We start from the raw sequence: 27,772 nt of genomic DNA, 5'->3' as shown, positions 1-27,772 counted from the left end.
AGCCAAAAAATCTTACCATGTTATAGGTGAAACTGCATTATATCAAACTTGCTTTGATCCACTAGAGTGTGCAGCCCCGCCCCCCGGAGCACTGCTTTACCGCGTTGTATGTAAATTCATGTTATATCGGGTTGCATTATATCGAGGTAGAAGTGTATTTCCTTTTTATCGTGGTATGGGGCCCAATCCAAAGCCCATTGAAGTCAATGGAGAGACTCCCATTGACTACAGTAGACATTCAATCAGTCCCTCAGTGCATTATTCATGGGCATAATATCCACCCTGCTGCAGAGCATCAATACATATGAAAAACCAACAAGCTCTTAATAAAAGGTATTTCAATAAGAAAACCATTTCATTCCAAAGGACGATATGCCCCAAAAGTTGTTTGCAGCCTTGCCTTCCCTTCAGGAAGCACAGGGAGATAACAGTAACAGGATTAGAGAAGATCTGAAAGAGACTGAGGAAGAGAGAGGAAGGTCAGATGTAAATGCTGATGAAGTTAAACCGGTATGGTGTCCAGGTCTTGCAGTGATAAACGCCTTTCATAAAAAATGTTAAAAACCAAAGAAGAAGTGGACCGACATGCCACACAATAAGCAGACATCGCACTCCATGCCAAGGAAGCAATGCCTTTGTACAGACAGGCCTTTTAACATGATTTTTAGGAGAGCTTTTTCCTATTTAATAAATGTACAGTAAAATTGTGCTAATCAAGGCTTTGCTGGAATGTGCAAGGAAAAATATCATCGTCTGGCCAACTAAAACAACCAAAATGCAGTCTGTGCAGTTAAAATGCAATTATTTATTGTCCAGAGGGCAATCCCAAGAACCTGACTTAAGAGTTCTGATTGCTGGGCTCTGAAGTTGAAAAGGGAACAGTGGCATCCTCATCTCAATTTCTTTCTAGGTGCCACCAAACTGCAGAAAAAATGAATGATTTTCCTGCTTAGTCCATTACTTTACTAAATTCCATTTCAGGTTCCTCTCAATTGCTCTTTGGAAGAATGCATGTGGCTAATTACATTGCCTAAAAAAACTGAAGCAACTATATTTTCTTCCTGGACAACCACATTTGAGATCCATGTCATCCCTGGACAAGTTTTTCTTAAAAGTTATTTCACAGTCTGGGTTAATACACAATATAATACACACAAAACCATCGTGCTGTCTCACAACTTTTGGAGTAGCTGAATAGCCAAGGGCTCGTATCACTAAGACATAACTTTTTGAAAACACATCATATATCGACCAATACAGTGAAGTACCATAAATAATTAATGAACAATTTTCAAAATAGAAGAGTCAGCAATTCACTCATCTCTCCAGGTCATTAGAAGAAATCACATGTTCTATTATGTACAGTTTAATACAGCTGGAAAGAATAAGGATAAATGTACATGTCTTTCAAAAGTTGGCAGCTGAGAGAAGATGTGTTTGACCTACAAGTGTCAAGGCAATGTAGACCAATATTGGTACATGAATCTGTTAGAATTTTATTATGTATCTCAGAGCTGCATTTTGATCACTGCTATTTATATCTCACTCTTCTTTTTATTCTATGAAACATTCTCTTTTTGGTGTTGAATCATTTTATTTAGTGGTACAATATTTTCCATAAAAATCAACATGGCCAAAACAGGATAGGTCAAAATTCACTCCACCATTTCACTTTCCTCTTGCTTCTATTCCCCATTCTACCTTGTATACCTTCTCAGCATATCTCAATACACTGCAGAAATGAGTTTAAAATGAATTTGAGCTAGGGGAACAGAACAGAACCCTACACTCAGGTAATAATAATCAATGCAGTCATATATTTAATGCTGTACAAATAGCAATACTGAAGGATGTAGCTTCTTTGTATTTTCCAGAGGCTCAACAGATAGAAGATAAACCATAATGTGGAGATGTGGCCTCTGATACTATGGATGAACAGATGGTGAAAGGGACATAGAATGATAGGACTAAGATGCCAACTTAAAAATGAATTACAATAATAATAACTTCTACTTAAAAACCTATGTCACCTCAAAGAACCTTACAAACTATTAGCCAACTCCTGGTACCATGAGCATATGCTAAGTAAAAATGCAAAACTATGGGCAAACATGTGGAGGTAAAATAATGTCAAAACTAAGAGAAGGACTAATCAGGTGTTACAAAAGATGGAATCTTCCTTCCTCAAACTGCAAGCTTTGATGGAGGCACCTACATGGCCAGACTATGACTTGTACTGTTGGTTTTAATATTTAGTATGAATGAGAGCAATAGATGCTTCCCCCTTTGAGGCCAATGGATCTCTGCTGTGTATGACTTCACTGTTCCCTAACTTGACCGTATTTCTGCCTCCTCCATAGTAAGCTGTGTAAAGATACTACGGAGCTATGCAGAGGTGCAGAGTTTTCCCTACACCCACTAGCAATGGAAATGCAGTATTTCAGGCCTGGCAATTAAGGAACAGGATTTAAGTCCTCTGAGCCAAATTTTGGAAGGATCCTGCACATATATGGCTATCAAAAAGTACAGCAGTCAAGCAAAAAGAATATCCATGCAAATAATAATAGTATCGTATAATTCCAGATACTTTCAATTACATTTTCCACTTCCTTCCTTAATTCCTTAATCCTTGGCCAAGACTCATTAGCCAGTATTTGCCATTTGACCTTCTCTTTCTCCGGCAATAATCATTTCCATATAAACATGTCTAATATGATGCCCCAAGTCACTCATTGGCAATGGGGGATCAAACCAGGGACAACTGGTGAGCTTCTTCTGCCTGAGTGAAAAGAACCAGGTCTATTAGTTCAAAGGCAGCAGGAGACACATACGTTTATGTAGACCAGCCACCTGAGAGGGACAGAAAGCCAGTGTGTAAGCATGGGTTACACATGGGCTGGAGTCCAGTTACTCCCTGCAGTTTGCAAATTCCTCCATTTTGTTTTGTTTTCTTGGAAAGTCACCTCTACAACAACTTAGTTAATTCTGCCCAATTGCTCATGATCAAATTGACTATTCACATTTATTGTCCCACTTTATCCTGAGGGATCAAAAGGAATATTTTGGATAAAATAATCTCAGTAGTAATGGGAAAGTACTGGATACCACAGGCCAAATTATGCCATCAAATACCCATACTTGGTTCTCACTGAAAGTAATATGCAACATTCTGCCTTTAGTTAAATCAGTGTAACCACACTGAAGTTTCCCACTATAGTATAACCAGTGCCTTCTTCCACAATAATTCAATTCATGCAGAACCAGTGCATGAGCTTAACAATTTGATTCGTACCTTAAATAAATCAGAAAAATCAACCTCAAAGATCTCTGAACCAAACGTATTTTGCTATTAACTTATAGGGAAGAAGTGATCTTCTGATACACATTTCCAAGTTGGGTTGTCCATTCCAGGTCATTCTTGCCATAGAAGTGAGCTACCATCAGTTGTATGTTTGGCATTCCAAAATATTCTCATGATATCAGTTTCACATACAAAAGGACTCACTGTTCTTTATGCTGCTTTAAAATTATCTTTTTCTTACAAATATAATTTTAAAACAGCATAAAGGACAGTGAGTCATTTTGTATGTGAAACTGATATCATGGAGGAAATAGGACACCTCAGGAGCATCCCCCTGTGGAGATGTCACTCTCAGTCTTTCTGTGACAGGAAGTGTAGAGGGTCATAGTGGGGCATGCTGAAAGGGCCCAGGAGTGAGGACCATTTGGTATCTGCCATCCATTATCTAATCCAACAACGCCTGCTACATTTAGCCTCAAGATCATTCCCTCTGATAAAAGAAACAGGAGGCTGGGCATGGGGCTCTTCACAAATAGAATCTGGGCACATATTTGATGGTGCCTTTGGAGTATGTGTGTTCCCTGTCACACAATTACTCCTGAGGGCATTCTGCACCAAAAAAATTAAAAATTCTGCACACATTTTAAAAAATTCTGTAAGTTTTATTTGTCAATAAATAAATACAGAGGCTCCAGCATGGCAGTGGAGAGCACAGACCATTGGCTGGACAAAGGTGGGAGATCACCCTGCAGCCCCCTCACTCCTGGGACACGGACTTAGCAGTGAGGCTGCACCCAAACCTGACACAGCACAAGGTCTGGGCCTGCCCCATAAACACCGTGAGGCCCTGCCTCTCTGCGCCAGGCACACCGGGTGTGGAGCAGGCAGGCTCAACCAGGCAGGATCCAAGTGTGCAGTAGCTCAGTGTGGAGAATCCAGGTGTGGGGTGAGAAGATTCTGTATGGAACAATCTGGGTGCAGGCATCTCAGTGCTGGGGGATCTGGATGCATGAAGCTCATGGGGGGGGAGGGTTCCAGGTGCAGGAGCAATGGGACTCTGCAGGGGCTTCCAGGTGAAGGTGGTTGGGGCTCAGCAGAGGGGTCTGGGTGCCAGGAGGGGTCCCGCACCTTCCAACCCTTGCTATGTCTCCACCTCCCATTTCAGGTTACACGCCATGGGGGTTCTCCAATGTCAGGAGAAATCCCCTTTAGGGAAGCTTTAAGCTCACTTTGTGGCACACCAATAGCAAAATTGGCCTCAATACAAGGCAGAGTGTGGTCCTCAGGTTTTCCAACTGACTGTAAATTTTAGTGTAAGTACTGAACATGTGTTTTACTAAACACACATTTTAAACCATAGTACCATACAAGTTATTTCAAAAGAGTTGGGGCTGATTCTGCTCTTTTATATCAGTTTGACATCCAAGTAATCTCATTCAATCTGTAAATCTTCCTGACTTAAACAACTCTAAGTGACATCAGCTACATGATTTTTCTAAGTTAAAAATGTTAGGGTATTTAAGAATACAAAGTTCTTTGGCTATATTGGTCAACTTATGTTTAAAATACAGTGTAAATATTAACACTGGCTAAATACAAAACTGTAATAGCAGAGATCTCTGTAGCTTGGGAAAAAACACATTATATGGAATGTTCTAATATTTATGCTACAGTTACTGATGCCTTTTAGTAAGCTATACATTTCCAACACATATGTTTAATATTTTGGTTGTTGCATATACTGCAGGACAAAACAGTTGTTAAAAAGTGATTATAAAACATGTGCAACAGAGTTTTAGACACTTGCAACCATGTCTCTATTAAGTAACCAAATTGCATCACTGAATTATTCATGCTGTTCTGTGACACAGGACAGCATGTGTTGTTCTGAATTTTTGGGGGAGGTAGATATCCATGTTATTGTTTTTCAAATGGCAATAACTGTCTCACCTTTATTTAGCAGTTATGTTGTAAAGTTGCAAAAAATAAAGGAATTTATTCAGATGATTTCTGCCCTAAATTTAATCCTGCAATATTTTCTCACACAAATAGTCCCAGCAGGCATGAGTAAAACTTGCTAGACTGATCTGCTTGTCTGTTAGCAAACCAATGACATACATACTATGTGATGAATGACATAATCATATAATAAAATCAAGGATGCCTCTTCAATAGCTTTTTCAGTAGTGCACAAAATTATGACTTCAAATTGACATGATAATTCAGTGCAGCTGTGCTTTATGAGGCATAATAGCACCGACAATTTTTTCAAGACAGCATAAGTCATTAATACACCATTGCTGTGTGATAAACAACATCTCAAAAGACAACTAATGACACTCTTCTCTTTGAAAAGGTACTAAGATGAAACAGCATGTGTTCTTTCGAATGATCTAACCTGAAATGATCTAACCTCAGCAAACCTCTCAATGGAAAAAATTGTCATATAACTAACAAATATATTAATTTGGGCTGGTCATCAATAGGAAAACAAAGACAGGCTTAAAAAGATACTGAAAAAAAAAACCAAACAAAAAAAGAAAACCCACTTAAGCACCATGCATCATAAAACTGAAATCAATGAGTCGCTTAAATTAAAAAGGATTCTTTTAACAAATCCTACTTGTAGTTCTTTTTATCCACATTCAGAGATAAATAAGTGAAGGTTCAACATCACATACTTGTTAATGCATTTAAAATGATTGCTTTACATATTATATCTAAATATGTTGAAAATAAAGATGACAATATATCTATAAAAATCCAGAGCCAATGAAATGTCTTGAAAACTACCCATATTTAAACAACTTTCACCGTTATACAACACATACACTGCTTTAAATAATTTGTGCAAATTGTACAATCTTTATACTTATTTCCTAATGTATATTCTTTCAACTAAAAACAAATAAAAATCTTCATTCTATAAAGGTAGTAAACTTTATATTTGAGCTATAATGCAATCTAGTTATCTTTTTTAAAAAAGACATAATTTAAGCCTATTTTTCAAATTGCACTCATAACCCTTTAGTTCAAACACTTTTCACCATAAAATGTTTATTAATTTAAAATACAAAAAACACACACACTCCCCACTCTCTTTGCAGATATACTTTATAGAGGCATTATAAAGTATTAAAATGCCTAAGTTTTGCAGCTCAGATTTTAATAGAATACTAGAGGTTTGGCTATATCTCTACCTAAGTAAAAATACATCTGAAATATATTACAAATATTAAGATCTAGTAATTTACAATTAAGACCCTCAAAACACTGTAAGAACAAAGATAATGATGCAACTGTTCATATGAACTATGAATAATCTAGTTTTAGCTCAGACATGAATTTTCACAAACCTGCATGTTTTACAGCAAAGCAAATGAAAAAAAAAAAACAGACTTGGAAAAAAACAAACTTGGAAACCTACACTGCTACTTAAGCAAGTCAGTACTAAACTAAATTCAATACCAGAACAATTCAAATAAGAATATAAATCATGCACGAAAAAACAAAAACAAAACTGAATGGACCTACGCTATAGCAGTTAACATAAGAGACATAGTAGTCAAGTCTTGATTCCCCAGATCTATTGGTCTTCACAGGGCCCATCTTATTTGAAACCCTTCAGCTCAGTGTACTGCACTGTAACTATACAAAGGCTCTGTGCTCTCTGTCAAAGCCAGGCTCTCTCCAGCTAAGCCTTACTGTGAACACAATATGAACATGGCAGCCCAATTAAACTGAAGCTGAGCAGTTTATTAACCCTTCAGCTAGTGCCCACTAGGGCTTTTTCTTAATTTACCATAGTATTTGATAGTGCCTTTACAAAGTAGCATAGTTAGTTAAATCTGAAACATGTCCCTAAGATTAAATCCTTCTCAGATCAGTAGATCAATGTTATATGTTGTATAATACACACGGATTATATTTTCATACATACCAACAAACATACATACATGCATACACACACTTACATATGTATGATGTGTATAATCTATAATAATTATCTTCTCCGACAAATGTGTAATGAATGAATGAATCCAACTCCCAGTGTTAGCTATAAATAATTAAAATTATTTACGCTCTACTAAACATTATTTTACGAGCACCATTACTCCTGTTAGGCTCAATACAAATTTCCATTATTACAGAAAGATAGTTAAGACTAACTGTCCTGCAGCTCCCAAACTGTCACAAACATGTTTTGTGCAACTTCAATATAAACTATTTGTTGTTTATCTGGGTAAATCTGAACATGAAGGATATGGTCAAAAAATGGTCAGGGAGTCATTTAATCAGTACAAAATTTCACTGTAAGCAAATCAATTAAGAAAATTTTTGGTCTAATTTATTTCTTAGTTTTTATAAAATCAGAGAATAAAAGCATATACACAGTCACCTAGAAAAGGAACTGAGCCACACTACAATTTGTCACATTCTTTTTTTGACAGCAAACTGAATATTTTGAGTCTGCAGAGTTCATTCAGATTGTTACAATGCTAATGGTTGGCTAAATCTTCAAGCAACTTTTAGGGACTATGAACAAGACATGGCAAGCTGATGGCAGGTTTGAGCTAGTCAAATTGTCCTGGCTTCTATCATAAATAAATTCAAAGTCTAGGCCATTGCATGTTGCAAAAAAGGCTATTTTTATGACAGATAAAGAAAAATATTCTAATAGACCAATAGCAGTCTGCTGATAAAACGTAAAAAACAGAAGTCTTCACTGACACAGCAGAGTGTGCCGGAGAGGAGACGTCTGCTTCAGAATCTGACCAGAGAGCAAGCTGACCTCCCTCCCCACGGAACGTTCCATCCAACAGCCAGGCTCATTAGTGTTCAAAAGTGCACCCAGACATAGTCCTTTTCTTGGAGACAGAGTTCCCAGAAGTTTTTCACATGTGGAGAAAAAGGGAGGAGGAGCTCCTGCCTACCCATTTCTTGGAGTTAAGGAGCCATCAAACCATGCCTCAAACTGAGCTCTCTGAGAACTTCTCTTCCTCCCTCAGCATTTTTTAAATCCAACTCTGCAAAAGGCTTTTCTCCCTCAATTCCTGATGTGATAAGATTCATACCCCACGAAGCCCAGAGGAGCGCAAAACAACTAAAAGCACCTTTCCCATCATTTTCCATTCACTAGGTCCAGCCTCATTACACCCAGAAGAGGAGTTCGGTCAAAGGGTCAGATTCTCACACCTCTTCCTATGCAAATCTCCCCATGACTTCATGATGAAAAATGTTTCCACTGCTTTAGTTTATGTCAGGGACTGTTGTGATCTTTGATACCCTGGTCACTGCCCTACCCCTCTGAGTGTAGCAATAGCTTTCCTTCCCATAGCAATGAATGCAAAGGCACTTTCCCAAGTCATTCCTAAGACTAGGAACTTTTTAAAACAACAGACTGATTCAGACTGTGGCACTGACTCCTCAACTCATGTGAGATCACACCTGCAAGCAAGCGGATGAATGTGAAAGAAGTAGGCCATACCCAGTGGAAAAACTGCTGAGACACACTCACTGTCAAGATACATAGCTGTAAGAGGCAAGCCTATAGAGAAAACAATTCCTTGCTGGCTAAAGGACAGAGCAGGAATGGGAAACAGACACACTCTAAAAAAAAAAAAAAAAGATAGAAACAGGTTTTTTTTAAACTTTCACTAAGTTCTGTTAGTACTTTCAGTTAAATGTTTAAATTAATGGAAAAATTCTTTCAAACCATTTATTATATTTATTGTTCTGTTAAAAATGAACTGTTATTGATTACGATCAAGGTGTGACAATTTTCTTTCTGCAGTACTTGGCTTCAAGGGGCCACAGAATTATATGGACCCCTGCCTTTCTGTTTTAAACAACACTATCTAATTCTCAGTAACACTGAAGATATCTTTTGACGAGTCCAAACTGCCAGCCTCAGCAGCCTAAGACCAGTGCACAGGAAGTGCTACTGATTAAATACACATTCGCCAAAGTGATAGGAAAATTAATAGATATACAACTGCTTACAAAAACAGTAGTTTTTTATTTTGGTGATGAGGTGATGGTGGCTTATTCTTCCTACTTTATCATATCCTTTAGAACCTAGTAATAAGAAGCGTGCCTACTCCCTTTGTCTGTATTTGGCAAACACACAGTTGCAGCAGAACCCAATGAGGATCACGTGTAGTCCACTGCCCTGTTTATGCACTAGCATCACCGATGTCAGCAGAGTGCACACTACATCCCCAGGACTTAGTTACATGTTGCATAGCAGCTGGGGCACCCACCAGGGCCGGCGCTACCATTTAGGCAGGCTAGGCAATCGCCGAGGGTGCCAGGATTATTGAGGGGGCGGCATTTTGCCGGGAGGGCGGCAGGCGGCTCCGGTTGACCTGCTGCAGGTATGCCTGTGGAGGGTCTGTTGGTCCACGGCGCCGGTGGAGCTGCCGCAGTCATGCCTGCGGATGGTTGGCTGCTCCCGTGGCTCCAGTGGACCTCCCGCAGGCATGCCTGTGGCAGCTCCACTGGAGCCATGGACCAATGGACCCTCCTCTGGCATGACTGCGGCAGCTCCACCGGAGCCGCGGGATCAGCGCGGGGGGGCGGCGAAATGGCCATGCACCTAGGGCGCAAGAAACCCTAGCGCCAGTCCCAGCACCCACATTTTGCATTTTTAAGGAGTGGTGAGTTTTTTGTTTTTAAGTTGTTGGCAATATAACTGAAGAATAAAAAAACAAAAAGAAAAAGATTCAGAAAAAAAGAGGATATTCCCTACCAGCTATAAAAACTTTTCAGATAGCAGGTTAGTACTTGTTCTCAGCCTTGAAAGTTTAGTATTGTTCCTCTAACTACAAAGGACACAAGTATGTGACAGTTGTGTCATATTTAGAGAAGCAAGGTTAATACAGTTTTAACTTGTTCATTCATTCAGAAGATATTAAAACTAACATATAAACTAGGTTCAAGGTTCTTCAAACTATGGAATCAGCCTTAGCTGTGAAGCTGGTATTCACATATTGTGATCATTTTGTATTAAAACCCACAAAAACATTCTTTAAGGATAAGAAGCAGCACAGGTGGTTGCTGTTCCTCACCTTCTACCCCCAGTAATTTGGAACAGATGATAGATACTCTCTGTTTCTTGAGATCAATGAATGACTGCGCTAAATCCCAATCAGATTCTTAATACTTCTTCATCCTAGTGAAAGGCATACAGTAAATTTTCTACCAATAATGTACTGGTCTTTGTAATCCTCCTTGCTTAAAATTATGACAGCAGCAAACGCCGTTTCATAGATAAGAGATACATCTTCTATGGGCTGAAATGGAGATTTAGATTACAAATTCAGATTCCAGTTTAGAGATTTCTTAATCTGCCTAGTCTTAAAATCAGATTCACAGCTCTTTATACATAGGGATTAGAAGACAGAGTTCTCTATAATCTTATTCCACTGCTTCAAGTTGTCCCTTGAAGTTCAGGAGCTACCACCACACAGCCCTACAGGTGTACGTTCTCATGTAGCAATCTCAAGCCTTTTCTGGGGTTTGTGTGTTCTCTTATTCCAGTTACTAAACGTGAGAAGATTTATGCCATGATCTGGTTTAAAAGAATATTTCTCTCTGTAACTATACTGCCAAGTGTATAGACTTCACTGGACTAAGTGGGGTATTAGGCCTGCTTCAGTAAATCTTGCTTGTTTAAAAATCTGATCAGCTGGCACACTGACAGCCCCCCACCCCACCCCCATTCAAAATACCAAAGTCTGAGAGACAATTTTGATGCTCATGAACCAACTCCTTCTATTTTCAGCTGCTGAGCCGTATATAGTCAGAGGCATTGGGGAACATGCTAAAATAAATAAAAGTTCTATTAGTCTTTGGATAACACATCTACCACCAGAAAAGTCTGATGTTTTTCTCAGAGAAAGAACAAAAAAAAGTCTTTGCTTTATTCCCTGAAAAAAAAAAAATCTGAGTTTTCCTACAGTGCTTAATGTCCATTCAAAAATGGCATAATTCTTTAGAGATCTTCTGTAATAAACGTTTGTCTCAAATCTGGACTTAGAGTTCAGCATCTGAGTGTTTACTGTGAACCTTCCCCAAGCTTATACCCAACTTGGATCTATCTCGCTGCCACCAACTAGGACTATTTAGGGTTCCTAGTTACCCTGAGTCACCCCAACCTTTCCCTGGGGGACCCCCAAGACCCAGAACCCCTGGGTCTCCCTATCTCCGGGGAAACGAAGCTCTTCCCCCTTGTGTCCTCGTTATCTGCTCCCCCGCTTCCCCTCCCTTTTCCCTGGCTGAGCAGGGTGAGCGGTACTTAACTCCTTGAAGGCAAAACAAAAGGGGAATCACCTGCCCCTGAGCAATGCATTCAATTGTAAGCTAATATAAGAGATTTTCATCCCCCTTCGGTAGCCTCACCGGAAGAAACCCCAAAACTCAGCCAGGTTTAAAAAGAAGCGTTTATAAGAAAAAGAAAGAAAATCACAACAATATTACTGCATTAAGAGGATCAATACAGGGCTTCTTGCTTATAAGAATATATGAATAAACAGTCGTGATTATAAAAGATAGCAATTTTAAACCATGTCACGCACAGTATACACCACACACCTGTAAATACAAATTCAGAAGCTCATCACAGCCGAATTACTTGTGTTTCCTTTTTAGTTACTCCAGAGGGTAGAGAAGATTTGAAAGAAGATGGAGTTAGAAGAAAAACTTGTTTACTCACAGCCGAGGAAAACAAAAAGACCCAGAAAAAAGCCAAAAAACCTCCAGAGGTTCCCACCCTTACTTTTGAAAATCCTGTTTCCTGATTGGTCCTCTGGTCAGGTGTTTGGTTCCCTTTGTAAACCCTTAACAGTAAAAGAAAATTAACCCCTACCTTACCTATCTACTTATGACATCTTCATCTAACCAAACAACAATTTGACTTGAGGAACACTTCTCGTCACCTGTTCAAGTAGGACACGTGGTTAAATGACTAACATATGCACCGACAGAAAATCTAACAGCAGGGCCCTGAGCTCAGCGAATTGCATCTTTTTTCTCATTAATTTCCCTTGAACTAAAGAGCAGTCCCCTGGGGTCATATGAAGGCAAAAAGCTGATACTGCAGAAAGAAGCCTGACCTGGAAAATTTTTACCTTTTCCATTTTTTTCTAGGTCAGTGTACTAAGCTTAACTGCCTCTTACTTTTAAAAAGGGGAACAGAGATCCAGAAAAAGTATGGAAGGCAAGGAAGAGGGGCAGTCATGGAAAAATATTTTAACTTTCCTGCAAATTAAGTGGGATAATAAGACTCAAGTTCCTAGCTGCTACTTTGTCCTATTAAATGCTGGAAGACAGCAGCATGTCACTTAGAACAGTTCACCACCACGAAATGGCAAGCTTACAATCTAAGATAAAGAAACTGCAGTAGACATGACTAGCCTTATGATTTGTCAGAGTGCTAGACTGAAGGAAAAGGGAAAATCAGGGCATGATTTGCCTCCCCTTCTGCTCATGTTGTTGGTTTTAGGGTCTGCTGATGTGTTGTTTCCTCCCCCTTCTGCTACAGAGGACAGATATAGCCAGCCTGGAAGGTGTGGTGTTTGTATGCAGTTATGGGGCTCCTAAAAAAGCAGGTCCTCGACCATTAACTTACTTTGTACACACTCACTATTGCCTCAATAGACAATTACAGATGTCAGGGGTAGTATAAGAGTATTTCTTGCACATATTTCTTCTGTGCAGATGGGAGGTGACGGTGCTCCCACCTGGATGTTAGCTGAGGATTTTGCAATTAGACTATTAGTCCCCAATAGAGCATCAATATTTGAAAACAGATGGTAATTCTTCTCAATGATTGTCTTTGGCATGATTGTCAAGTGAGAGGGAGGACTGTCTAGTGATTATGTGGATCAGGATTAGGAATCATGAGACCTGATTTCTATTTCCAAGCTCTGACACTGACTTGCTGAATGATTCTGGGCAAGTTATTTAAGCTCTGCTGCACTATTTACCTGCTTTACAGAGACTCCATTAATTCTAAAGCACTGTAAAAATCCTCAGCTGAAAGGTGCTATATGAGCAAAATTAAACAAATAAAAGTTAAATAAAGTGGCTAATAAGAGCTCAGTATTTAGTAATTGTTTGCCTCTTCGGTGAAAAACAACTGCTGGGCCTTTATGCAGTGCCATACTTCTTCAACCACTACTCTAGTCTCAAATGGCTCTAGATAAGCAGAATGCTGGAGAAATAGCCCAGAACTGCTTCTTAGAGATACTTCTACTCTCCTACTTAGCTGCCTCTTTTTAGAGAAAAAAAAAAAAAAAAAAGCAAAGACCCCCTTCGGTATGTAACAGCATAACTCACTGGAGAACCCAGATGAGAAACCCTGTGTTTTCCAGTCTGTTTTATATGCTGACTGCCTGTCTAGACTTCTACCCCTCACAGGTGCTTCCACTCTTCTTTAATGACATGCTCAAATATTTAACACTAGCAGTAACAGCCTACCTCCTTAAAACCACAGAACAAACTTCCCTGAGAACTTTTTAACACACTGTGGATCAGGGTCTTTATTGCTCTTTTAACCTTAATTGTCTTTAAATTGGCTCAGAACTCATCCCTCCTGCTAGACTGAATATAGTACTTTTCAGTTGGTTCTAAAGATCTAAAAAAAGGAGTTTCCTTAAAATGGACTTACTTTCTACCCTAGGGCTAGGTTTGTTCATTTTTCACTTTGCTCTTTTCCTGGTCACTGTGGACCCTCCAGTATGTGTTTTAACTGCTGGCTAGAAATTAGGAGGCACAGTGGAGAAGAGAAAGAGACTATCAATTTACTGAGATTGTCTGATTAATTCCACTGATTTAAATGTAGCTACTTCTGAATTATACTCTTGAAGTCAGATTTGGGCCATAGAAATGGTTTCCTTATCTAGACACACAGAAACTCACATAAAAACTAATGAGGCAATAGTCACGAAGAAAAAAATCTACCTAAATATTTTTCCCTGCAGAAGTACATGAAGGACATTCACATGTAGAATTATTGTAGTTCCCAACAGAAATGATCGTAACTACACTTCTCTCTCTCTCTCATGGCTCATTATGCAACATTCCTTATATTTAGATTTTTTTTCATTTGGTCCCCACTGTTTTTTCTTTATTTGTTTTATGCCTTAAGCAGTACATCAAAAAGAAAATAGATGGATCCAGTATAACCTTGATAGCATAGACAGGATCATTGTTCCTAGTTGGGATGTAGGGCTTGTTGACACAAACAGGACCCCTTTGTAGAGAATTCCTGATAGAGGTTATGCCTCCACTGCCTATAAAATTAGTTTAAAACAATTGTTTAATCAAATATCATGTGGGAATGTAAGAGGAGCTGATAGCAGACACATACACAGTGCACCCCATAGTACTTCTGGAACAAGTGTGCTCATGTTGTATGAGTTTTCAGTTCCACAAAATTGTATGCAGAGGCCCCACTCTAGATCTAACAGAGTGGCAGCTAACTTCCTCCTCAACTCTGGGAGTAGCCCATATAGATAGAAAAGATAAGACTAAGATTAGGTTCCTCAGTGAAAGCAATCAGTGCTCACTGAAGACAGAAAATACCTTGGAAAAGGCAGACAGACAATCACACTAGGTTAACAAAAGACTTATTTCCCAAGAAGCCAGAAGTTGTTTATATTAAGAGTCCTGATGACAGATACCTAGCAACGTAATATTCTGTAGAAAATTTTTTTGCATTTGGTTCAAGCTCCCTGTGCGTCTACCTGTTTACAGCTGTTTATAATCTTATCCATTTAAGAGAAGTTGTTTGAAGTTGTACGGTATGGCTCTCATTTAAGTAATGAAAGTTTCTACCATCTTAAATAAAGAACAATAAAAGAACATAGGTGGGGGTACTAGCTCTTCGCAGGTTGCACAAAATTCCCAAACTCCAAAAAAGAGTTTTTCAAAGCTTCAAAATAATTCAATTAAATATTTTCAAGAATGAATGCAAATCCCATCCCCAAGTAACAGACTCAGATAATGAAAGCAAAGCAAGTTTTCTCTCACAAAGCAACAAACTACTCTCATTGTTCACTCTAAGACGAAGAGAAGCTTCTAGTGAAACCCAGGTGCTTTTATAACCAAAAGAACTTGCAGAATCCCCCATATTAAAGGGACATACCATTCATTTCCAATGAAAATGAAATCCCAAAGAAAAACCTCTTCTCTTCCCCACTGAGGAATGCACAATCTTTTAAACGTGGTTTGCCTTGTTACAAGAATCACATGACTTTTATATTCTGTCCTTCTAATTCTATGTATTCTAGTCTACATATACTTATGTGAGATAAGAAAAGTACAGATCTCAGACAAGAGACAGAGTCTAAAGAATATACCGTATGTTGTCCTAGTGAGCAAGCTGCACATATTCTCCTTCCCAGATTTTAAACATTTTTCAAAAATGCAAAGGTGCTGTGGTCTTTGGACTCAACTAGTTACTCTACTTGGGAGTGTTGGTGGCACAGATGGGCACAGTGGTGGCTTAATGGTGACAGTCATATATTTGCTAGCAGAAGAATCTAGGTATAAAGACAAAATGGTCCTAGATGGTGGTAGAGATGGAGGTACTGTCTGAAGCCATCATCCAGCACAAAACACAATCCAGCAGGGTGTGAGCATGATATGACAAAAGAAGAAACTGGAAGTCCAGAACTGGCTCTTTAGCAACATCTGAAAGAACTGGGGTCCTTGTACCTGAAGAGATGCCAGAAGTATCATCCTTTCCAACCAGAGGCACCAGTGTCAAAGGCCATGGCCAGCAGTGATGCCACTGTGATTCTGGTGGAAGAGGAGACACTGGGACTGCTGGTGCAGGCAGGGCTCCAAAAGGTGCGGATGCCAGAGGGAAGCAGTACCACCCTATCCTGAAGCAGGTATAGGGTCATCCTACCCCGTGAAGAACAGCAGACACAACTGATTGCAGCTTCACCTACTCATGGAAAGATGTACTGCCGCAAGTGTGTAGAAACCCTGCAAAGAACTAGGGGTGTGTCATATTAATGATTCAGCAGGTTATTTTGTTTATTTCAGTGTTCTAGTGGTATTTATTTTAGAAGTACTTTATTCACTTCTGTGATGGTGAGGGAAGAGATCTTTGTGAGTTTTATATACACATGCAGTACTACATATCAGAAAAAGCAGCACTGTGTTGTGTCCTATTGTTGCAAAGTAGGAGATTTATTGTGAGGGCTGTAGGACCAAATTCTCAGCTTGTGTAAATCAGTTCCATTAAGTTCAGTGGAACTACACACATTTTATACCTGAAGATCTGGCTTTCAAGTTTATCAAGATTATTTTTGTAATAATTGTAAGAGGCATGACTGCCAGAAAAATGATTTCTCCAGCCATTTGATGAAAATCTTTGTTATCTTCCTTTTTGGAATCCCATAAAGAGATGGGTGGGAGAAAATTCTTCTCTCTCAAATCTGCATTTTTCCAAGCTGCAATGTTATACAAAAGTTAATTTTATGCACCTGCCATTTTAACCAAACAAGACAACTGGGACCATTCCCACCCAACCACGAGAAGATGAATTGTATCTTCTGCAACATAAAGTAAAAGACGTATAGACAAAGGACCATCAGCAGCTTGCATATGTATGAAGCTATTAGCCTCACTGTCTCAGAAATTCTTCTGATAGCACAAGTTATTTACCTTGCAAATAATTAATGATTAGGTGTGTAGAGCAGAACTAGAAAGTGCTGGATCATTGTGTGCTCCTTGGCAATCTACTTGAGCTCCTTATGACGTGTCCAACTCCCTGCTGGGAAGTTAGATAAGAACTTTGCTAGAAAATCAGATGCCACATTTCAGAAAAAAATTCAGCTCTGACAGAGATATTATCAGATTTCACAGAGTGGTGGACTTCCATCACATGAGGAACTATGTGCATGAGCCACTGGTGAGCTGCCTGGATTTCATCATGAGTGAGCAACTATGTGGACTTGATGGGAGGAAGAGGAGGAAGAGGGACCAAGCCAGGCTGACCCCAGCAAGGATACATTCCCTGTGAGATTTAGTGGGGCTGACCCTGTGAGGATTCATATCTGGTCTGGACTGAGTAGATCTGTTCCTCATAGAGATCAATATCCAGTAAGACCGATCCCAGTAGGGATGGGTATTACCCAATATCAAGCCAAAACATCTGTCCATGTGGCCCCCCCACCCCAGATACTGCCTGGGAGTCACCTGTATATTCTTACATTACCACTGTTGCCCGAGCCAAGACCACAGATTTTACAATCCCTGCAGAGATACAGAGAATATCCTACTGGAATTTTTATAGGGAAATACAGAGATACAGAGAATATCTCCTATTGGAACTTTTACAGGACTCTGTTCACTAGTTTCCACTCCTTCACTTTTGGGTCAGGGACTTATGGAGAATGATTTATCTGATGGACTTTCTTATTTACTAGTATCATTGTCATACACTTGCCCTGCCCAGCCCCCTGGAGCTCTCCAGTTGAGCATGTGGCTCCCATTAATAAACAAGGATTAGGTACTGCTCCCTGCAAGTTAAAGACTGGACAGCCCTTTCATGATCATGTCACTGTAGGTGGCCTAACTTCCTTTTTCTATTTATCCTGACAGGGTCTGTTTCAACAGCTTGCACCTTGATGCAATCATTGTTTGACTATTGGGAAGTTAATGGAAACGGTGTTCAAAGATATATCAGAAATCAAAGAAACTTTTTTGTCTTTAAAGTTATGTTATTGGGGGGGGGGGGGATGCTGGCTTGGCAAGAGTTTAAACATCTGGAGAGGTATTACTCTTGAGCAGGGGCCAGCAAGCTTTCAGAAGTGGTGTGACAAGTCTTCATTTAGTCGCAGAATTTAAGGTTTTGCAAGCCAGAATACATTTTACATTTACAGGGGCTGGCGGATATGTGCTATAGCAGGCTGAGCGGCTCAGCCCACTGTCGGTCTGGGGTTCTCTCCGCCGGCCCCTCTAGCTGGGGTCCCGGCCGCCAGCCCCGCTCAGCCTGCTGCTGGTCTGGGGTTCCATCCATCCAGGCCAACAGCGGGCTGAGCGGGGCCGGTGGCGGTGACCCTAGGCTGGCAGCAGCGTGCCACCTTTGGCATGAGTGCCATAGGTTGCCGACCCCTGGTCTTGAGGATCCCCTGTTTTTATCTACAGGATGCTTGGCATTCTTTCTAGTTCAGAACAGTGTGGCCATTTCAGTCATGGTTCCATGCCTCATAATGCCATTTAATGTTTCTAGGGAAAAAGGTGAGTCATTTTTCCGCTGCGACACTGTATATATATATTTTATTGGAAACAACAACGTATTATTCTCTATCAGGAAATCAAATTCAAAATGTAAAGAGGCTTTCCAATAAAGAATTGCAAGACAATATTAAGGTGGAGTTTAAAGACTAGTGGGCTGTTAAGAAAATCTGAAGTACGAGAGCTCTCTTTAGCTAGAACAATTACCTGTTGAAAAGGTTAAAGGGAAACAGTCTAAAAACATTCAGTCAGGCAGAATTTCTGCTTCACATAAGAAGAAAATCAATGGCCAGGTTGTTCAAGGAAATCCTGTCAGCCTGTACCTGTAACTTGGGTGAAATCAAATGGCTCAGATGTAGGTCTTATTGCCTAAGACTCACGAATTAGTCAGTAGGGTTAAAGATTATAACTGAGGGACAAATAATAGGCCTAATTATAAAGGCAACTGAGAACCCTAAGCTTGCTAGAAAGTTATGTAACTAACATCTGTGGCAACCCATTATCTGCTGACATGTGGCTAGGCTATTTTCTCCAGTCCCTCTAGAGTCCAACTGTGAACCCTACTCTGACTTGCGTGCTCCCTCACTTGTTTATGAGTCTCCGTTGCCTCTTCTGACCCCTTTTCTTTCCAAAAGCCTTCTGGATTTAGAGAGGGAATCGGGAACGGATGGTGCTCTGGCTACAAGTGGCTAGTGACAGATGATTTTATTAATTTATGGTTAATACTTTTAGTTGACTTGGAACCATCAATATGTGCTATAGCTTCCTATGTCACTGTGACCTTATCTTTTCTACCCTTGTCCACCTCACTTCCTTCCTTTTGTTTGTCACCCTCACTTGCTGTGTCTGGTTTCAAAGTAGAATGTATACCTTCCAGAGCAGGAATCTATGTGCTTGAACAACACCTCACACAATGGGACTCTGACAATACAAATTAATAACAATTCAATCCATGATTCAATGGGGATATAGATGGATAAATCTGCACCTTATTTTAACTCTGGATTGGTAGGTGTAGCCCACCCTCATTTGGATGCAATAAATCACCTTTCTTTTGTTTTCAGAGGTTATCATCCAGAGGTGAGAAAGCAGATATGGTGCATTTGAAATGGAGATAGCAGAATGTGGGCAGGATACAATACTGAACATGACATGCTGCACTAATGCAATCTCCACATCTGGGCTAAGGCAACTCACCCTTCACTTAATGATCTAGCCTAGTAAAAAGCTTCTCTCCAGCAGGGAGAAATCAGGGTGAAAAGGAGCACATAGCCAGCGCCAGAATCATCATTTTGCATCAAGTCGGCAGCTCCCTCAAAAGGCCTCAAGATGTGACACACTCTTCATCAGCAGCCATTCTGCAGGCCATTGTGGCCTGTATGTCCAATGGTTGAGTAGTTCTGCTGTATTTATGGGGATGTCTCTTTGGATACCAACAATTCACCACATCATGTTTCTTCAGCTGTTAGTACGGAAGCCCATTCTGAACCTGTAATTCTTTCTCCCACACAGCAGACCCTCTAGAGTCTTGTGTATGTACAATACTTGCTGGTCTGACATTTGTTCTATGCTGAAGTGAACTGTCTTGCCTTCAGAACCTCCCACGGCAAAATGCACTATTTGGAATTTGTCTGAGGCAAACTTTATGGAGAAAAACATCTGACTGGACACTTGATAGTTGAGCTTCTATTAGTTCCAGGGAGCCCTCACCATACACAAATAAGTACAGCTGTAACTCAAGCATCACCATTTTAATCAGCTTGGAATTGGGCCAGAGAGATTAGTTCTTAAGATGGAATTTAGTCACTCACTGTTCTTCCAAAGAAGTGGCTGAGTTGTCGGCTTAGTCCCTGACCCTTTCTGACCGTTCTTAGATGGAGTGGTTCTGGTACTGTTATTTATTTTGCCTTCCAAATTACAATGGTCCATGCAATGACTGTGTCAACTGGGGTGAAGGGTTCCTCTATGGAAAGGCCGGGGCAATTATCATTATTATTACCCACATTTATAAGGTTACAGTGCTGTGTGCCTCTGTGTGCATTTTACTTGGTTTAGATTAAGATACTATTTCTCAGATGTAGAGAGTAAAGAGAGTAAATACATCAAGAACTCCTGTAGTACTGCAATTTTAAAGGACAGAGATGGAGAAGACACTGCTACTTCTTATCAACACTCTGCTGCTCAAGGCTCCAATTTCTCTGAGAGTGTTCCTGGCACAAGGCATGATGCCTACTCTCTGGAGCCCTTATTTAAGAATTATGTGTACAAAACTGCCTTGAATAGTTTGTGTGCAGTTACAGCAGTCACACAGTCATATCTGCACAAGCAAAATTTGCACTTAGGTATCTAACTAGTTATTTGTATACACAATTACTCTGATTATCCATGAACTGGGGTATTACTCACAGATAGAAGGCCTGCATGTATTGAAATTGTACTTCTAAAAAGATTGATTCAGGTATGCAGCTAGATATGGGGTGCCTACATATTTGTAAATGAAACCCTGGCTAACCTTCTGTCAATGGAAGCTACGAAATACTTTAATGGAAAAATGAATCATCCTTAAAAAACTGCCTGCACTCATGACTGCTCTTTGATTTGCCAACTGGTGGACTCAGTGATGCTGATGGGAAGTCTGGCCATGTTCTACCTTCTACTGTTAAGCATGGGACACTGTTGATAATTGTCTTAGAGGAGCACGAAGGTGAACAGCACTGGCAATACTACTTTGGTGCTTTGTGTCCTCTCTGCCCCCAGGCTCACTATCACCAATGGCACCCTTTTCTGAAGCATGAATTAGAGTTACACTGTTGTACTACAGTGTATTACAAATTAAAAAGGAAGGCTGAATGGAGCAAGAGTTCATCATGAGCTCATAGTATGTTGTAGCCCTTCTCAGTTTGAATGTGGCTGAATTCAGCTTCCAGTCACTGGTTCTTGTTATGCTCTTCCTGGCTAGATTAAAGAGACCTTTATTACCCGGTACTTTCCCCCCAGTGAAGGTACTTGTACACTAGAATCAAGACACCACAAAATTTTCTTGTGTTTTGATAAACACATTGAGCTGTTTAAATCTCTTACTGGAAGGCAATTTCTCGAGCCCTCTAATAATTTTTGTGGCTCTTTTCTGCACCTCTCCAATTTTTCAACATCCTTTTAAAAATGTGACCACCAGAAGCGTACACTGTATTCTATTATTGGTCTTCTCAGAGTTGTAATGAGTCTCTGTCACCCTGTACTGTCTCATACTCCACCTCCAGACTCCTAGAGAGTAAATGGAGAGAGGGATCTTGCTTCATACATGTATCTTTCTGGCAACAATTCTCTTCTGGACTTGAGGAGAAAGAAAAAATCTGGAAGTGTGTATGGAATCTGCAATGAAATCTTTTACAGACTAAAGTTGGCTTTCTTTCTTTCCTTCTTTCTTTCTTTCTTATTCATGAAACTACAGGGTGTTGTTGGACGAATCACCTGAGTATGTGTGGTTGCACAAAACCAGAGAAGATCAAATTAGCAGATGTGACCTCAGAAGGAAGCTCTCTGAGGTACATATTTTTTTTAGCAATGCTATCAGGTAAACCCATTCCTGGTTCCTGTATTTCTATGTTGGAAGGATATATCTTTGTTGATAAACAAGGCAAACATTTCTATGTTTTAAAATGCAGCTTATGTATTATAAGATTTTTTTGCACCTCTATAGAGAAAATATATGATAAGGTGCTCACTGCAACTTTTATGTTTGGGGTCTCTGTCTGGCTAGCTGGAAGAAAAGAGTCACTGCCTTTAAGGGCTCCTTTACAGCAGTTGGGTAGAAGGGAGATAGTTTACAGGAATGGACAGGAAGGGCTGGAAGCAGTTGGGGCCAGGTCAGGACAAGGTCACTGCACTGCTCTTCTTGCTGATTGGAAGAGTGTAGAGGGTGGTGGCAATACCCTTGTAGCCCCAGAAATGCCCTCTTTACAAAGTTTGGGTTCGCAGCACCCATCCATGAACTTGGGGAGCTGGGAAGGAATTTTTCCCTTACCACCAGATTGGCGGGCGGAGGCAGGATGAATTGTTTTTTTTTCTTTTGCTTTTCCCAGAGCTGGTCAGGGACCCAGGGTGGTGGAATGGAGCGATTAGGTTATAATGTTGCAACTTAATATGTAAAAGGATGTTCAGTGCAGGTACTCAGTATGGAAGGTATACAGTTATTGGATAAAATGGATTGGAAAAGGATTTCAAGGAAAGCATCCCTTTAAGGGAGCTGAGCAAGAGGTTTTCAGGCTCCTACATCTGGAACAGCAGAGAGCCGACTCTCCTCCTTTCTGCACTGTACAATTTATTGCTGGATACTCACAGATTTTTAAGTGAATAAAGTCGTGGCCTCATTAAACCATATCCATTGCCTCCTGTCTTTCTTCCAGCATGGGAAGACAAAAAATATATTCAGCTAATTCCCACACAAATTTCAGTTTGTAGCTAGGTATTTTTGGAATGAGGTAAGTCGTGCAAACTACATTCTCATCCAGATGTGCAGAGAATTCAAGCATATAGGATATTTGGTATGTCTTTGTAATTGTGATTAATAAAGTCCTCAGAAAAACATTTACTTCCAAGTAGTTGTTAGACTAGATCAAGCGAAAACTGAAGATGGATGGTAAAATAAGCCATCATGGGCAGCAATACAATATGTGATAAGGCAGGCCCTCTTTGTTTGTTTATGGTTTCACTCTCCTATAACCTATTCAAGGTTAGTTGATGTAAGTGGTTCTCAAACATTGGTCTGCAGACCACTGCTGTTTTGTAGAGCACACATGGGTGGGTGATGCTACTTACTAGGTGTAGCCCCTTTAGATTATCTAGAGGCTGTTCTAAATGGAATTTAAAAAACAAAAACAAAAAAAACCTGGAAGGCAACTTCTCCGCACATTGCCTAGCTGTTTCATGTCTTCCTTCATCAGTTCTTCTTCTGGTGTAAATTAAACTAATCAAATTTGTGGATGACACCAAAACTGTAGAGGTTACCACCTTGGAAGATATAACACAACTGCATGGTGAGTTGGAGACATTAGAATAGTGGGCCCTGCCAATATACAGGGGAGTTTATACTAATAAAAGTAAACCCGATGCTCAGGAAGAGAATATGAGCAGCACAGATACAACACTAGGGAATATTAACAAATAAACTTCACTCACTGTATTAAAGGTGAGTTTATTTCCATGCTGTCTTAGTACTCGCTTAATATATTTTTCAATTAATGCTATATTTGCTGCAGGGAAGATGTGGGAAGAAGAGTTAGCTCATGAGAGGATCTGCTACTTAAGAAGTGGTGCATTATGTGAAAAAGTAGAGAACTATTGGTTTACTTAAAATAAACATGTATTTATGCTTTGATGTTATCCATTCAGCCACCTCCTATAATTACTGTATAATGAAAAAACATACCTAAGATTTCATAAAGTATAAATGAAATGTAACTACATATTGACGAGATGCTCAGTAACAAACAACTTATTAAAGGCATCCCAAAGCATATAGAAACTGCAAATTTAATCAGATTTTGAAAGAGAATCTACATTTTATCTAGAGAGAGAATTCTTTAATTTGTTATTTGATCCTAATCAAAATGTATTATCTTAATTTTGTTATTAGAAACAAAACTGATTTTTCTAGTTGCATTAGCATAATTAAGGCTCTAATAAGATTTAAAATGGCAACATGTGACTATTTATAGATATCATTACTCGATTGGTAGTCTTTTAAATTTCATCAAATGAATTAAATTCTAGGTAGAGACTGATGATACACGTAAGAAGTTTCCTCTATCACAGAATAATGAAAAATATGCAAAAAGATGTGTGTAATATAATGATAAAAACAAATAGTATATTATGCTGCATAGTGGGTTTTTTTCCTTCACAAAAAGGATCGCCAAATACTTATATAACTTTAATTATTCAGCACTCACTTCATCCACCACAGAAATACATTCCTCTCTTGAACAGAATGTGACAATTCTTTAACTGTACACAACAGTTAAGGAAAGGAATTTCGGGAAACTGCAGGGGAATTTGATAAGCCAGCAGAATATAATTACTCAAACTGGAATTCAGCCAGGATACCTTTTTCTTGGGCCACCTATAAAAAGGCCCATACCATCTTGAGGGTCAGGGCCTTGGTTTTACATCTCATCCAAAAGATGGGGGGCCAACAGCAAAGCTGCCCCTTCTACAATGCTGGGAAGAGTGCTACTTATTGTCTCACCAACATTTGAGTTTCCCAATAAAGAAAACACAGCCCAGGATAGCATGGATTTATCGAGCAAGTTGCAAAATGACTTCCTGAATTGACTTTTATTTAGCTTAAAGAGTATTATGTTTAATATGAAGGCTGTTAATACTGCCCAAGGAGTCCTAAAATGTGGTCTATGACTAAGCTCCTGGGTTTAAACAGAATTGTAACATATCATGCTTACTTGTTTCCATTGGTTTTTTTGTTCATTTATAACTCTTGTTATAGCTCTTGTTAAATAGCAAAGACATCTATCTGTAAGTGGAGGGCAATCAAAAACCTGATCAGCCATAGGTTTCATATTTCTAGTAACTTTTTAAAAAAGCTGATTTTATTCATCTTTCAAGGCAGATACAAGTACAACAATATATTGGGGTTGTGTGGGATTTATTTAAAAAAATAGTTTGCAAATGATATGTATATCAGGAGCATCTTTCAGGCTCCTAGTGAATATCCAGTTGGAGGGGACTAAAAAGTGTAAATCTTTTGGCCTTTCTGAAGAGTGACCAAAAAGACTACAAGAGCCTTAAAAGTAGTGGCCCCAGAGTTGTCTTGGGCTGGCAGACCTGGATCTCAGGGTCAGGAATTCGTGGGTACTTGAGAACACATCTATCATAAGCATCTTCCCCAAATCTGGACCTTAGCGTCCAAAAATCTGGGTGCCTAGCATGAACCTCCAAGCTTAATTACCAGCTTGGATCTTATCTCGCTGCCACCAGACAGGAATTACAGCGCCTGCCTCGCTCTGGTCCCCCAAACCTTTCCCTGGTAGGACCCGGCTCGAGACTCTGGTATCACACAAAGGATAACCCCTTCCCTTCCTCTCTTCACCGTTTCTCTCTGGGCTTTGGAGTATGATGCCAATCCTTTAATCCATACCCAGTGTTATCTCTATCACAAGAGACACCCAATACAAGAACAGACAATTCCCTCCTCCCCTCACCACAATTCCCTGGTGCTGCAGAGTTCACCCTACGAGATAAACAAAGAGAAATTCCTCCCATCTTCCTATAGCTACCCAGAGAAAACTCAAAGTCAAAAAAAGTTATCGTTAAAAATAAGAAAGAAGAAGACATCAAAATTTCTCTGTATCGATGACTAAGGCTGCTTATAAGAAAATAGAATAAAAGTTGATTCAAAAGATATTCCTTTTGAACATTCCACAAACTACACCAGATAATCACAAAACATACGGCGCTATATTGTTTTCTACCGTTACTTACAATTTGGAAACGAAATAGAAAGTAGAACAGAATCAAGCGGAGACAGACAAGAACCAGACCTCAAATTCCTCCTGACTTTGAAAAATCAGTATTTCCTGAACTGGTCATCTGGTAAGGTTTGTTCCCTTGTTATTTACAGGTAAGAAACATTTAACTCCTACATCTGACGATCTCAGTCAGAATTCTGTGACTTAGGCACAATCTATCGACAAGGTGGAGGCCACGTTATTGTGCTTTTATCTGGTGAGGAAGATGGTCGCATATATTATTACTATCCTCTTGAGAGCTTATGGTTGTGTCGTGGGATGGAGGTGGAGCAACTGCCATGGATTTCTCTAGCTTAATCAGAAGGTGTATGAGGTCCAAGGTAAGGCGTTATAAACCACAGGTGTATGAAATATAGATGTTGATCAATTTGCATTAGTAAGTGTAAAATGAGTTAATTTAACTTTGAGGAGTGAAAGGGTTGTCGCAAAAAAAAGCACCGAAGGTAGTGATGAGTTAATAGCTTCCAGTTGAGAGAAGAGTTCCTAAGACAGTTAACACACAAGTTTACTGAGTTAATGATGATTTCTCCTGTACTGGATTTACGACTCTGTTCTTTTATTTATTATCTGCGCTGACTTAAACTGTTAACTAATATTTTGGTTGACTGTCTGGACAGTAGATGGTTTTGCTCTGTGCTTAATACTAGAATTAAAAGTTTCTTTTGCTGTTTTGTCGCGTATTACTCATTATAAATGTCTAATTCAGGGTGGAGGACCTCAGGGAGGTCATCTATCCAACCCTTGATAAAGCAGACATCCTTAACTAAATATCCCGCCAGGGCTTGTCACATGACCTTACTTAAGGAAGGAATATCCTCATCCTACGGTTACCCATTCCGTGGCACCATCTCTAGTGAAGTTTTTTCCTACATATCAAACTAAATCTCCCACTGCACTGAGAATACTACCCTTTTCTGTCATGCTACCTGAGACAGTCTAGATCCCTCACTCTTTGGAACCCTTCAGGTAGTTGAAGCTATCCAAATCCCCTCATTCTTACTCTTTTGCGTCTAATTCCCATTCTGCTTCCATAAATCATGTGCTCAGTCCCTATCATTTTTTGTTGCCCCTGGACTCATTCAATTTTTCCACTCCTATTTCTGTAGTGTTGGCCAATGGACACAGTACTTCATACTGGCTCCCAATGTGAAGAGGGAACTATATACGTCTCAATCTGCGGCATGCTCTATTATAAGCCCAATTGCCCGTTACTTCTTGCACAGGGCACTGCTGACTCTATCCGTCCTGTAATGACACTGAATGAACCCAGGTTCTTTCTGCAGAATGCTGTAGGCCGCTCAGCCTTCTGTACAGTGCTTGATTTTCCATCCTACGTACAGACTAGCACTTGTCTGTTGAACTCATAGATTTCTTTGGCCATCTCTTCTATTTGTCTGTCCTCCATATCTTTCTACCCTCCAGCATATCTACCTCTCTCCGTTTAGTCTCATCTGAACATGCTGGTGTGCGGGTTTAAAATAAAAAAAAAAAATCATTGCCATCCTCAGTATCATACTGAATATTTGCTGACCCAGCCAACTCTTGGGCACTCGCGCTTTACCAGCTGCAAACTAGACTGGAGAAAGTACATGATCTTACTGAGCCCGTGACTAGCCAGGTTTTATCCACTTACGCTATATATCCTTTCATCCTTACTTATTCACTTGCG

General features: G+C 39.8%; 1 protein-coding gene across 4 annotated transcripts in view; it reads right to left on the bottom strand.

The window, feature by feature from the left end:
* Positions 1-27,772, bottom strand: part of CACNA1D (calcium voltage-gated channel subunit alpha1 D) — a 356,488-nt gene that overhangs the window by 20,962 nt on the left and 307,754 nt on the right. The gene's annotated exons all lie outside the window — the stretch shown is intronic.

The sequence above is a fragment of the Chelonoidis abingdonii genome, chromosome 17 (genome assembly GCF_003597395.2).
Source record: "Chelonoidis abingdonii isolate Lonesome George chromosome 17, CheloAbing_2.0, whole genome shotgun sequence".
In the NCBI taxonomy this organism is placed as follows: Eukaryota; Metazoa; Chordata; order Testudines; family Testudinidae; genus Chelonoidis; species Chelonoidis abingdonii.
The sequence above is the reverse complement of the archived record's forward strand: the minus strand, read 5'-3'. Positions and strand labels throughout refer to the sequence as shown.